This window comes from Protopterus annectens, chromosome 4.part0, assembly GCF_019279795.1.
Source record: "Protopterus annectens isolate FY-2018-M chromosome 4.part0, PAN1.0, whole genome shotgun sequence".
Taxonomy (NCBI): domain Eukaryota; kingdom Metazoa; phylum Chordata; order Ceratodontiformes; family Protopteridae; genus Protopterus; species Protopterus annectens.
This window is the reverse complement of record NC_056733.1, coordinates 710,384,434-710,400,412: the sequence shown is the minus strand read 5'-3', so window position 1 is coordinate 710,400,412 and position 15,979 is coordinate 710,384,434.

Sequence of the window (15,979 nt, the reverse complement as noted above, 5' to 3'; positions counted from 1 at the left end):
GCCCCATAGTTCTAATTCTTTATTGCATTCCTCCAGCTGTCATCTGAGTCATATTATGCAGAAGATCCCTAAGTCCCAGTATATGAGGAATAAAAGTATTTGCTCAAATAAAGTAGAGCTTGAAATTTATGATCATGATCTTACTAACAGATTTGTGGAACGTGGTTATTTGGAAGAGCATTTGGCTGGGATTAAACATTTTGTGAAAAATATGTCCAGGGAACAAATTATGACCTATGGCAAATCCAAATCTAGGTGTGATTCCAAGATAAGACTTACCACAACATATGGTAAAAATACTAAATTGTTGACTCAGGCTATTAATAAATATCGGGACATACCTTTTGCTGAGTAACATCTTGCCACTATTTTAGATGATAGATGCAAATTTTCCTATAGAAAGGGAGTTACCTTAGGGGGCCATCTTAATCATTATAAAAAATCTCTACCCACCCAATCTCATGAGAAAATACAAAAGACCTTGGGGGGATTTAAGGCATATGGTTGTTATCCATGTGAACATTGTATCTTTTGCAGATATGTACTGAAAACTAAAGAATTCTCTAGTAAAAACACTTCTAAAGTCTTTGAAATCCGCACATTGTCTAACTGTAGTAGTTGTTGGGTAATATATATTGCTGAGTGCCAATGTTCAGCTTTCTATACTGGCCAAACTTCTCGGCCATTTAAACTTAGAATTTCTGAACATTTAAGCAATATATGCAACAAAGTAACAACTAATGCATTATATAAACATATTCAGACTCACAATACAGCCAAATTTTCATTCACTATTATTGATAGGATTGTTGATTCCAATTTCTCCAAAAATAAGTGGCATGATATTCTTAATAAACAAGAGAGATCTTGGATCATTAACCTAGGGGGTATATTTCCCCCTGGTTTGAATGATCATTTATAAATAATGATTCTTGCATATTTTATGAGAGGTAATATCTTATATCACTAAGCTTTTGTAATTTATTATTGACCATTTTTTTCTATCTGTGTTTATACTATTAATTCTATACATTGTTTTCATGATATTAGTGATATATGTACACCTATATTTAGGTGGCTCCATAATGTACAACCAATTATTTTTACATAATATATTTGTACCTATTGTTTTGACTTTTGGGTCAGTCACAATCAGTTGATTATTTTTGTATATGAACAATGTGATTGGATTTTCTATATTTAATCTTGTGATGTATTTTTATACTTTATAAGGTCACATATATATATATATATATATATATATATATATATATATATATATATACACACACACACACACACACACACACACACACACACACACCTTTTTTTGGGTGTATATAATGTATGTTCACATTGTCATATAATTATGTCTATTTTATATGCAGCTTTTGTATAATGGTTTTATACTTTTAACTTTTGAAATGTTATATCAAATTTTTTTTTTTGATTGGTGGGTTTGAATTTGGTTACATGTATTTAATTAAGGCTTTTGGATTAGTCTTTGTTACATTGAGAAAGGTCATTAGACCGAAACAGGTCTGTACATCATTATAAATAAACATTTGTTTCTCCGAATCTGCTGGCCTTTTTTGTGGTGTTACTTTTACTTTGGCCTTGCAGTTGCCATCCGGGCGAGGAGTTTTGTTTTCAGCGTAATAAGATAATAACCCACGGCACAAAGGAGAACAGAGATGCTGGTCAAATACAATATGAGAATACGTTAAGTGATTTTGTCCTAGTAAATTGGACTTCATCAGATGTTATACTTTATACTTTAAAGTATTCTGATATTGTGTTTGACAAGTGTCTCTATTCTCCTTCATGCAGTGGGTTATTATTTTATTAGTTTTAATTGTTTTTGGTTAACCATTTGAGGTAAAAATTGCTACCCAAGCAAAGAACAACCAGAAATCTTTCTTTAGCTGTATAGACCTCCCTGAAGTCTCACCCCTACAGTAGGAAGTAACACCTGATACTACTGATGAAGACTGATATTGCACTCTACCCAAGCTCATTGTATATATTGTATATATTGCAAATATTTCTATACAAAATGTACCATAATCATATGCTTCTACAGCCTTGCCTTTTGCTTAACTATTAATATTACCCAAGGATGTTTTCTTAACTATAGTTAACCACTGCTACCCAGACTCAAATGTGTTTTTATTAACTATTGTTAGCCACCTTTTTAATCACTTTTTTAAGCTATTGTTAATCACTTTTCTAATCTATTGTAAATTAATTTTTACTAAAGTACTTTGTAACTTGTAGAGCTTTTCTCCCCAGGACTCTGCTGAAAATGGACACCTGTTGTCCAGTCAGATTATCGTGGTAAACAACTGTGAAATAAATAAAATAAATAAACAATATCAAATCACATACTCAGATCCAGAGGATATAGACAGTCTACAAGAAGATAAATTTAGCTCCAACTTCACCCCTCCTCTCTCCCTCCTACATTCTCAGATCTCATTCCTACATCTCCACCCCCAGCCTCTCATTTAGAAGTCCTAATAGTACTATCCATGGCCAAGAACACAGTTTCTATAGGGGTGGATATCATACCAGATTGCTTACCAGCCAGGATCGTTCAGATCTTTTACAAAGGCTATTCATTGTCACTCTCCAAACAGGCTTTGTTCCAGATGACTAGAGGATAGAAACTATCATCCTCTTGTATAAAGGTGGGGCTTCAATGAACCCAGGAAATTATAGACTCATAAGCCTGACAAGCCTCATCTGTAAGGCTATGGAAAGGATCATTATGTAATTAATAAATAAAGATATAGGTAACCTACAGACTCTTGCCCCAAGCCAGTTCAGATTTGTTAAAGGCAGATCCTGCCAACTTAACCTAGTTGATTTCTTTTATGGGGTTACTAAAGCAATGAATGAGACAAATCAGTACAAACTGCATATCTAAATCTCACAAAGGGATTCAACACACACCATCCCATGCACTCTAATATTGTAGATAAATGACCCCAGCTAAATGTTAATCCCTATGTAACTTACTGGATAGAAACCTGGATCACAAACAAAACTCTGGAAATTAGGGTTGGCTGTTCGACCTCATCCAAAAGATGTGGGTCCCAAAGAACATCAGTCCTTGGGCCACTACTTTTAGCATTTACTTCTCAGAGGTCAATGCTACTCTTAAGGGTGTATGGGCTGAATAAGTTTGCAGATGACTAGAGACTTAGTACCGTTATAAACTCCTCTGAGGACACCAAGATCTTCTGAAGGGACTTTCCCAAACTATTATCTGATGTCAATACCATGGACTAGAACTAAATGCCAAGAAATGTTTAATAATATCCCTCAGCAGGCAAGAAGTTCTTAGTAACTATCACATTGACAGTGTACCCCTGAAAACTGAGGGGAGCCTATATAATGACCTGCCCTTTGATCGCCCTGTATCCACAGTTGTAAGAAAGTACTTTTTCATTGCACAGATTATTACTAAGGTTATTGTCTCCAGATCCAGGAATGTGTTCATTCCACTTTATTCTGCACTCATCAGGCCAAACATTGAGCACAATGCCCTCTTCCGTATATATCAGTCTAAACATTTGATGTAACTCAACCACCCACTCTCTCTTACTAAAATAATCAAGGGTCAAAATCATAAAAACAATGCAGACCATCTCAGACCCTTTCCTTCTATTTCATGCCATCTAAGTTACCAAGGGACAAGCTCTTCCTTGCATACAGAGCCTCAGTACTCCCTAGTCTTTCAGACATACTGCATATTTGTAAGTCCAATGGAGGCATAAATACACACTGAAGAAATCCTAATCTCTTCTTCAACATAAACAGAACATGTGGGAGGGATAGATAAGTATGACAGAGAATACTATATCTTTGGAATCATCTTCCTCTCCACATAAAGCAATGAAAAAGCTAGACTACAGAAAGTCAATAAAATCCAAAAAGTTAGAAGTCTGATAAAACAAATGAACACAGTAATTAGTACTGTCCACAGAGATTCATGCGATATAACAGAAGTAAATAGGCTATATTACTGTGCAGCTAAATTAATAACAAATAAAGTCTTACCGCAACAATACAGGGTAGTATGGGAAGGGGAGGGGAGAAATCAAATGCCATCATGGAAGGATCAAATAGAGAAAAGAATAAAGCAATTAAGACCAGAAGTATCACTGTTAGAAGATTATAGAAGTGGGAACAGATAAACAAAATTACTCAGAAAGATAGACATGATAAAAGCAATGCACAGTATCAGAACAGATATATATCATGCATTATTGCAAATAATAAACAAAATAATAAACTTAGAGGATATATACATAAATATAAAGGAAAAGTACAACATAAGCAATTTATTGATGACCTAAAAAAGAATTGGAAAACAAGGAAAAAGGAATAGAAACACCACAAGTAAAAGAATAAATTGATACATTTTGGAGAAATATCTATGAAGACCCTGTGGAACATAACAAAGATGCTGAATGGATAGAAGAAGTAAAAAAAGAATATGAAGTTCAAATGTACGGGATATGAAACGGGATGAAGTGACGGCCAGAGAGATTGAAACAAAGTTAAGAAAAGATCCTAAATGGAAATCCCCAGGCCCAAAAGCAGTCACTAACTTCTGGTTAAAAGTATTAACATCTTTAAATGAATATTTAACCATGAGTAAGAATGATTTATATGTGCACCCCAAACAGAGACATCCTGGCTAACAACAGGAAAAACAATATGGCTACTTAAGAGCAAACCTGCAAGCTATCCTAAAAACTAGAGACCAATAACTTGCCTTCCAAAGATGTATACATTTTACACTGGAACTAATAATGACAGAGTTTATAGCCATTTAGAAGAAAACTCAATCATGGAAATTGAACAAAAGGGTAATAAAAGAAAGTAATATGGAACAAAGGATCATTTGATTTTAAAATAAAGTCATAATGGAGAACTGTAAAAAGGGGAAGAACCTCTAAGTATGGCATAGATAGAGTACAAAAAAGCATTTCACAGTATCTCACATTCCTGGATAAAAGAGTACTTAAAATGTGTAAGATACCCCCTACACTTATCAATTACATTACAGTGACCATGAAACAATGGCAAACCACTTTGCAGTTAAGTCATGATAAAGGACAAATTAGTATTCCAGGGATAAAAGTTCAAAGGAGAATATTCCGCAGTGACTCTCTGTCACCGCTGCTCTTTTGTCTTAATCTTAACCTATTAAGATGTCTACTTAACAGATTAGGTCATGGCTATAATAAAACCACAAAAGAAACAAAATAAAAAGAACCACTGGCAGGAATCACTCCAATAAAATTAAACACTTTATTAAATATGTGCGTTGGCTAAAAAATAGCCTTCAAGAAGTGCAAAAAAAACACATCCATTCATCTTGCTTAAATACACATGCTAATCATACAATTAACCAATAAAATACAAATTAATTAAATAAGCACTCCCCAATTACAATCAACATTAAGACCTGGGAGACACAAAGTATTGAACTTTAAAATAAAAATAGCTTCCTTACGCAAAAGTTTTCTTTTGTAAACATTTTCTGAATAAAAATTTAAAGGTACTGTCTCCAAAAATTTAAAGGTACCTTCTCCAACATTGTGGCTTTTAAAGCAAAAATTTGGCTCCCAGAAAACAGCAAAGTGTAAAGACTTCTCATCTTCTTTTTGTAGATGATTTAAAACTGTATAGTTCATCAGATAAGGAACTGAATGCACAACAGCAAGTGCTTAAAACTTTTTCAGATGATATAAGAATGTCATTTGGTCTTGATAAATGTTCAAAATCAACATTTAAAGCAGGAAAGCTGCAGCACCAAGAAAACATCAGTTTGGGACAAACATGTGATATAAAAAGAACTTGAACAAGAGGAAACGGATGAAGGATCAACAATAAAGCATGAACAAATGAGAATAAAACTTAGTAAGGAATATTTTAGAAGACTTAAATTAATACTAAAAACAACAATGGCATCTAGGAACAAAGTCCAAGCTATAAACCAATTTGTTCTTCCTGTATGAACTTACAGTTTTGGAGTGACTGACTGGCCCCAAAAGGTGTTGGATAGTTTGGACTGGAAAACAAGACAGATGCTTCATGCTCATCAAATGATTTATAAAAATCAGTGCATACTAAGACTATATATTACCCATTCTGAAGGAGGTATAGGCATCCTGAAAATTGATTACATGCATAGATCTGCATAGTGGGACTGCAAACATTCTGCTGACCTCACAAGATCCAAATGTAGTGAATGTTTTGAAACATGAGGAGAATAAGTCAGAGGTGATGTTCCTGCTTAGTTTAACAGAAGCTTATAAGCGCCAAGTAGGAATGCAAATCAAACCAGAAGTAGATAAAAATTAGGCATCGAATGAATGTTCCAAAAAAACGAAAGAAAGAATATAAGGTGAAGGATCAGATGAGAAAGCAAGAAATGCAGAAAATGCATAAATATAGTTGCAAGTATAGAAAACTCTTGGAAACTCATGTTGATCCAGATCGAATACAGGAATGGTTAAGGAGAGGTGAATTTAAACCAAGAGATGAAAGGTTAATATTGGCAGCTCATGATAGTGGACTACGTAGACATTAGTTTACAAAGTCCATTGAACATGTGGGCTAAACAGACAAATGTAGGTTTTGTAAAATATCTTGTTGCTGGTTGTGATATACTAATGGCAGAAGGATTGTATACTGAAAGGCATAATAATGTGGCAAGACTGTTGCATTGGGGATTGTGCAAACATTATAATACTGAAGTAGCTGAAAAGCATTGGAAACATAAGCCACAAACCATCATAGAAAATTATGAAGTTTATATCACATGGGATCATCTGTTACCAACAGTTCATAAAATAGATGCAAGAAAACCAGTTATAGTAGTCCATGAAAAGAAGACAAAAGCAACATTATTGAAATTACTACCCCTAGTGACTACAGTATCTTACATACATTAGGACACAAAGTCATAAAATATCAGAATTTGCAGAGCGAAATGAGATCAATGTGGAAGAAAGATACCCAGACAGTTCCAGTAGTAGTAGGATCAACAGGTCTTATAAAAAAGAATTTACAGTCATACTTAGATATGATAACAATAAATGTAACTCCATATGAATTGCAGGAGTCATTACTGGCCACATTGCGGGTGCTGTGAAGAATATTTCTGGCTGACATCAAATACTGAAACAATATTAATTTTCATGATCTTTAATCATACTTTGACTTAGGAATGGGGTACAATCCTGTCATGGTATTAGAAACTCAAAAGACTTGGAGAAATTAAAAAAAAAAGCAAATTATTTGTCTTACACTGTTGAAGCATAATCTGGACAAATGGATGGGTAACCACAAATTTAACTCTGGTTAAGCATCCTTGTCCCTCAAAGATAGGGGCAATATGTAAATGTGCTACTTGTCTCTGGGTAATTCATACTTAAAATATAATGGCTAAAAACTTCATGAGATGGTATGGTTAGGCTTTTAAAGATCCTAATGAATCAATAGCCTCGTAAGTACCTATGGACCTATGAACACACAGATAATGGAGTGGTATTTCATTTATATGCATGCTGCTTACCTGAATTCTCTTAGGTAAACAGTAGTTTAAGCAGATATGCCATGGAGTTTCTGTACCTTTGTGAACTGTGCAGGGCTTTGCTATATGTGTGTGTGTGTTTTTTTCTGTGTACCAGGCTACCGGCCTATACAGCTGCAGTTATGTCTATGTAGTCCAGATGTTCATCTCTTCCTTTAAAGTTCACCATTCCTGCTTTCTCCTTTCCATCTTCCCACTCCTTGAATGCCCCTGCTTGTGCCTTCTTCCCCAGTATTAATTTTCCTGATCTGAATCCATTATCACTTCAACGTTCTTATTCTGTAACATTGTAAATCTGTTAAATGGTCTTACAGTTCTTTCATTTCCCAGAGCATTTTCATTCTAGTATGTATTTCTCTCTCTTATTATTTCACAATATGCTCCGCGCTCCTTCCCTTCAAATTGCACATTTTTTGCATTCATTTCTGTTTCTGTGGTTTCTATTTCTACACTCTTTTCCTGACTCATATGCACTTCCCTATGGTTTTCATGAATATAAGTCAATTGTTCCTTTTCTGTCTTACTAAAATATAAGCACAGACTTGTTCTACAGATAATACACAATGCTTTCATTACATTTATCAGATAAATCTGAAACATTTCACCATTGCACAATAAACCTTCCAATATAACTTATTTCCACATTGAAAAAACACTTTTACTTTGCCCTGCACTTTTCACCCTAAAATTATATTTCTGACTAATGTTCAATTACACTGTTTTATTTAAATAACATAACTTTCCTCTTTGATTGCCATCTGTAGCATTCTGCATCATCAAAGTCCACAGATCTAAAACTGTACACATTTTCTTCAACTATGCCACTATAATCCTTTACCTCTGCTTTTTGTCTATATACTATTGTTATATATTTAGTAAAGTTATCCCGTAATGGTTTGGTATCACAATGTTCAAATGTCCATATCCTTATTTGCTTTATATAGCAGCTAGATTTTTTTGTAATTCTACGGGTTTGAGATCTGATATAAAAAAAAACATAATCCCCTTCTACATGTGTAAATGTTTCAGTAAAGTTTTTTCCACATAAAAGCAAGTCATTCATTTGTCCCAGTAAAGTTAACATTTAAGTATGTTCTCTCACTGGGATTTCTTAACATTCCTTCTAGACTCCTACTTTGATTCTTCATAGATATTTGTTCTTCTGTTTCTACTAATTTTAAAGACATATTTTCATGAGTTGTATGTTACACAGTTTGTTTTCCACAACTGCTAATATCTTAGATTCAGACAACTACTCCATTGCTGTACCTACTTCTTTTTATTTTTGAAGCTTGTCCCAATTCTGTTTCTATGAGAATCTCCTGAATGGCTGCTTTGGTTTCAGCTTTGACACATGCTTACTATGTCTACTCACAACTTCAGCTTCCTACGCTCACAATCAGTTTCCTGCGATAAATCTGCACTTACAGCCACCCCAGCAAACTCCAGAGGTTTATCAGTAGTAATGATACATTTCCTTTGTCCTTTTTTAGAAAGAGCTACTCAGCTTGGTCTGTTCTGTTCTGGCTTAAAGATAAACTCTGTAGTGATTCCTTCCTAGATTTTCATCTCTACCCGAACTCCACATGTTCAGACTGGCTTCCTAATGACAGCCTGATAGCTTTGTGCCTCACAAAACAGGGATAACAAAATATCGAAAGCACTCAGCTGACTTTGATTCTCACTCTAACACTTGCAAACTGTCTGTTTGGCAGAGGTTAAGAGTCTGAACTGTTAAGGAGCTGCTTCATTTAGTCAAGGGTACAGGGTTTGATTCCTTCCACCTCCATTTGCCTAATATGTGACTCAGAGCAAGTCATGTAACCAGACAATGTTCACAAGTTGCCATTCAAAAGGAACATTTGTGTCCAGTGGGCTTAATTGGTTAATATATACATAAAAATCAATAAAATCTCAGGGAGAGGGAAAATTCCCAAGATAGCACAATCTCAGTCATTGGTGTCACAACCCCAGAATCGCACACCAGTGACTGATGATAGGAAAGTGGATCATTAGTGTAATAGTACTAAGCCTGATGTCCCTTCAGCCTTTCATTCTCTACTGGAATTGTCTACCTATGGTTCAAACACACTACTTATTTATTAATTTTCTATTTGGTGACCAGGTAGATGGGCTGGTCCACTGATCCTTTTCAGGTACAACCTGGGCTCAGAGTAAATGACAGCAAATTACAATTTTGAAAGTATGACAAAGGAAATTATAGTATATGAAGAGATTAAGTTCATATCATGGCAATTTATTTATTTATGTAGTAAGTTATTTAGTTATTTGTTTATTTATTTATATGACATTTGTTTACCAGGATAGTCTTTATGGGTATGTACCGATTTTTTTGCAGAGGCCTGGTTAGAAAAGTTCCAGGTATAGATCACATTTCACATTGTAATACATAGAACATTTACATTTGTAACAGAATTACATTTGAAACACTAATACATAGAGTCAAATATTTACAAAACTACAGATAAACTGAGTACTGAGTCAAATATTTACATAAGTGAGAGGCAACATGGCAGGTGTGTTAGAATGAAATAAGTTGTTGACATGAGAGTATAAGATTGTTATGGGGATGTTTAGTTTCATATATACTAGTGAAGACAGACAAGATCCCTAAGTATTGTGAGAAGGGAATTACACTGAATGCATTGAAACAATAACACCATGCTAGATAAGGTTCGGCCAAATCTATATTAGAAACAGGTGAAGGTTGCGATATAGAGTTTTCACCGAAGTGCAAAATACAGGGGTGAGATTTTTATGTGGACATGTTAGAGTTTAAGGAGAGTTGGGGAAATATGAAAAAAAACAAGAGTGTTTATAGAGATACTAAGAGAGATTTGACTGCAATGTTTTATTTATTTATTTTATTTTACATTTGTTGACCCTGGAGTGTCCAGCTGAGCAATTGCCCTTTTTCCATGGAGGCCTGGGGAGAAAAGCTCCAAAGATATATAATACAATAAAAATAGGAATGCAGAAACATTTCAATAAAAATAGCAATAAAGAATTTTGGTAGTTAAAATACGTAAGCTACATGCATGTATATTGTTAACAGATAAAACAGTACTATAAACAAAAAAGGAGAATGTCAATAAAGTAGAATAAGTTGTATGTTTTGGTTTAAGAGAGTTGAGTAAATATAAGGTTTTGTATACACAGTAGCAGAAACTTAAAAAGTTACACAAGAATTTCAGGGAGCAAAGTATTGAAGAAGATTTAGAGGTTGCATAGAAAGCATAGTATGAAGTAGTTAAAGCTAAGTTTTAGTAATTTAGTTTGACTGTAGGTAATAATCAGGGAGGGTTTCATGTATAAGGGGTCAAAATTTGATTTGAGCCTTCAGCAGGATAGGCCATAGCAGCCTAGTAACTATGTAACACAAATTAGAACATTATATAGTGGCATAGTGGGTGAACACAAATAAACCATCAGCAAAATCTACACATAGAAAAAACAACAGTGTACAATGTGTACTTAAACAGAACAACTATGTAGAATATATACTTAAGCACTTGAAAGACATCAGGAGAAAAATACAACCAGAACAGCTATGTACAAAAATATACAGTGTTACTCAATGAGCAATACGGTAGGAGGGCTTGTGAGATATAATTGTAATAGAAGTTTAGTTATTTGTTCTAAAGCAAGTGCACTTATTTTGATTTGTAAAGTGTTTTAGTGATCTGATTTCTGCAGATATGTGGTTATAGGTAGAAAGGTAAAGTCATGGGGATGCTTTTTTCCCTCCTGTAGTTTTAAATCTGTCAGATAACTAGGATGGTATTTTCATGGGTACATCTTAAGGGGTAAGGCTGTTATCTAAAATGGAGTTTAATTCTAAGAGGCAGGCAGTATCTCACTTTAAAGTCTTTGAAGACAGGGCAGTTAAAGAGAAGAGATGTCCTATTATTTACAGGTATCTAATGGAGTATTTTAATGATTTCATAGTGATAGATATGAGAATTTGCTACTACACAAAAGAGAAAATCTTATTTTGAGCAATTTCTAATATATGGGTATTATATGAGGAGTGTAAGATTAGCAGTGATAAGCCATATTCAAGGTTGGAGAGCAGTACATTCTTAGCTAAGGAACTTCTGGCTGTTGGAGATAGTAGGTCTGTGATCTTGTAGCAAAATTTGAGTTGTACTAGAACTTTGGTAGTTATTTTGCATATATGATTGCTAAAAGTTAGAAAGGGGTCAAGGGTAATGCCGCTGTATTTGTAGTCAGACACAATGCACACACTGTTGCCCTGTGTGTCATTAAGCAGGATACGTGATAAGCTTAATACTTTTTGGGAAGAGGTGGACAGTATTACACTAGTTCGCTAGGGTTAATTAGGAGTCTACTGTTGTTTGTTTTGTAGTTGTCCATGAATCCAAATCTGGTATTCGACTTGTTGGCTTCTAGGAATAAAATATCATCAGCATATAGTCTGAGTTCCAAGGAAAGGTATTCAATATTTAAATTATTAATGAATAAGGCAAAGAGGAGAGGATCTAATACAAAGCACTGGTGCACTCCTATGTTGAGGATGGTTTGGCTTGAGTATTGATTATTGCAATATACCTGAAAAGATCTATCACTAAAGTGCTCTTCAACAATTTAATAGTGCTGTCTCCAAAACTATGCCTTTTTATTTTGAGCAGTAACAGTTTATAATTTACAGACTTAAAAACACATAACATGGGATCCCTACTGAAATGCTGACACTTTAAAAACTAAGTACCTATATGCTGAAGAAAAGATCAAAATCACAAGAGAAGAATGAATCTTGAACATCAGTCTACTTCTTCTTCTTTTTCTTTCAGCTGCTCCCGTTAGGGGTTGCCACATCAGATCAACTGTTTCCATTTCTTCCTGTCCTCTGCATCTTGCTCTGTCACACCAACCACCTGCATGTCCTCTCTCACCACATCCATAAACCTTATCTTAGGCCTTACTCTTTTCCTGTTACCTGGCAGCTTCATCCTTAGCATCTTTTTCCCAATATACTCAGCATCCCTCCTCAGCACATATCCAAACCAACATGCTCTTGCCTGTCTGGCTTTGTCTCCAAACCTTCCAACCTGGGCTGACCCTCTAATATACTTATTCTTAATCCTGTCCACCCTCATCACACCCAGTGCAAATCTTAACATCTTTAACTCTGTCACATCCAGCTCTAACTCCCGCCTTTTTGTCAATGCCACTGTCTCCAACCCATATAACATAGCTGGTCTCACTACCCTCTTGTAGACCTTCCCTTTCACTCTTACTGGTACTCGTCTGTCACAAATCACTCCTGACACTCTTCTCCACCCACTCCATCCTGCCTGTACTCTCTTCTTCACCTCTCTTCCACACTCACCTCTACTCTGAACTGTTGATCCCAAGTACTTAAACTCATCCACCTTCGCAACCTCTGCTCCCTGCATCCTCACCATTCCTCTACCCTCCCTCTCATTCACACACATATATTCTGTCTTAGTCCTGCTGACCTTAATTCCTCTTCTCTCTAGAGCATATCTCCACCTCTCCAGGGTCTCCTCCACCTGTTCCCTACTCTCACTACAGATCACAATGTCATCTGCAAACATCATAGTCCACAGGGACTCCTGTCTGATCTCGTCTGTCAACCTGTCCATCACCATTACAAATAAGAAAGGGCTCAGAGCTGATCCTTGATGTATTCCCACCTCCACCTTAAATGCATCCGTCACTCCCACTGCACACCTCACTGCTATCACACTACCCTTGTACATATCCTGTACCACTCTTACATACTTCTCTGACACTCCCGACTTCCTCATACAATACCACAACTCCTCTCTAGGCACCCTGTCATATGCTTTCTCTAAATCCACAAAGACACACTGCAACTCCTTCTGACCTTCTCTGTACTTCTCTATCAACACTCGCAGAGCAAACATCGCATCTGTAGTGCTCTTTCCTGGCATGAAAACATACTGCTGTTCACTAATCATCACCTCCCTTCTTAACCTAGCTTCCACTACTCTTTCCCATAACTTCATGCTGTGACTGATCAATTTAATCCCTCTGTAGTTACTACAGCTCTGCACATCACCCTTATTCTTAAAAATCGGTACCAAAACACTTTTTCTCCATTCCTCAGGCATTTTCTCACTTTCCAAGATTTCATTAAACAATCTGGTTAAAAACTCCACTGCCATTTCACCTAAACACCTCCATGCTTCCACAGGTATGTCATCTGGACCAACAGCCTTTCTGTTCTTCATCCTCTTCATAGCTATCCTTACTTTCTCCTTGCTAATCCACTGCACTTCATGATTCACTATCCGCACATCATCCAACCTTCTTTCCCTCTCATTCTCTTCATTCATCAACCCCTCAAAGTACTCTTTCCATCTGATCAACACACTCTCCTCACTTGTGAGTACGTTTCCCTCATTATTCTTTATCACCCTTACCTTCTGCACATGTTTACTAGCTCGGTCCCTCTGTCTAGCCAATCTGTACAGGTCCTTTTCTCCCTCCTTAGTGTCCAACCTTTTATACAACTCTTCATATGCCTTATCCTTAGCCTTCTCCACCTCTCTCTTTGCCATGCACCTCATCTCCTTATACTCTTGTCTACTTTCTTCATCTCTTTGACAATCCTACTTCTTCTTCGCCATCCTCTTTCTCTGTATACTCTCCTGTACTTCTTCATTCCACCACCAGGTCTCCTTGTCCTCCTTCCTCTTTCCATATGTCACACCAAGCACCTTTCTAGCCATCTCTCTTACTAGCTCTGCTGTAGTTACCCAGCTATTCAGTAACTCTTCACTGCCACCCAGTGCCTGTCTTAACTCTTCCCTGAACATCACATCACAATTACCCTTTTTCAATTTCCACCATTTGATCCTTGGTGCTGCCTTCACACTCATCCTCCTCTTCTTGATCACCAGTGTCATCCTACAAACCACCATCCTATGCTGCCTAGCTACACTTTCCCCTGCCACCACTTTACAGTCTCCAATCTCTTCCAGACTGGCCCTTCTACATAAGATATAATCCACCTGTGTGCATGTTCCTCCACTCTTGTATGTCACCCTATGCTCCTCCCTCTTGTTAAAATATGCATTCATCACAGCCATGTCCCTCCTTTTCACAAAATCCACTGCCATCTGACCTTCTGCATTCCTTTGTTTAACACCATACCTACCCATCACTTCCTCATCCCCTCTGTTCCCTTCACCAAATTGCCCATTGAAATAAATCTTGGACATCAGTCTTTTCCTTTAAACATTTTTTGCAAGGAGGCAAGCTCCCCCTGTACCCTCAATATGGTGAGAAGTCCCCCCCACACACCCTTGAACTTATATATTCAAACTTCAAGACTGCCATACCTTTGAGAAAAGAGAATATTCTGAGAAATGTCGATCTTGGACATAGTATATGCAAATCCATTTTTTGGTCATTATTGGAATCACTATAGTGTGTCCTGACATTTCAAATACTTACCCATATCATGTCAACAGAGTGTCCTGCTGTGATTAGTTCTGCATTTATGTTACCAAATATATTCAGTGACAAAGATTAAAGCAGTCCTGGTGTACTGGTACTAAAGGTGTTGCCAAAGTCATACTGGTGATCAAACAGTAAGCCATAACTGTTAAGGGACCTAAATATTTGTTTATATAGGAGTTTGTCAGGAAATGTTAGCAGTTGAGCATGAATTACAGATATATTTGGAGTTTTTGTAATCCTTCAGAATAATAATCTTGCACAAGGGAATGATAGTGAAATGTTTGAAAGCTGGTCCGACTATCCTTGTTGGAAGACAAAAGTTGAAGATATGCAAGAAAGGTTTTGTTATATAATGTGCTGATTTCCTAAGTAAGGTGGGCTGAATTTGGCAGAAGAAGAGGAGGAGGAATTTAAGTCTTGTAGTAGATTTTTATGGTTTCATTTGTATAGAGTCATCACAGTTCTCTTCCCAAAAGGAACCTTCTCCTCTCTTTAGGACTACAGATTAATTGTTAACCTCTGCCTGTGGAAAATATTTGAAAATAAAATTTCTTTGAGTTAGCCTTGAAGCGTATAAACATACTGTTCTGATCTCTCAAGTCAAACTCTATTTCCATAGAGGATATGAGACTTTAACTGCCATTTACTCCACAATGGCTTACTCTAAACTGGAAAAGGGGATTGGTAGTGGCAGAACCATTTATTGATCCAAACACCAGTTTCAAAGCAACTTCTACTACAAAACTCAGGAGTTTAAAATTTGGTGAAAACCCTTTAACACAATTCAAAGGACAAGAGATAGAATTTTCTATGTGTCCCTAGGTAACACCCTAAATGAGTTAGAAACCCTTAAAGTTAGAGTAAAAC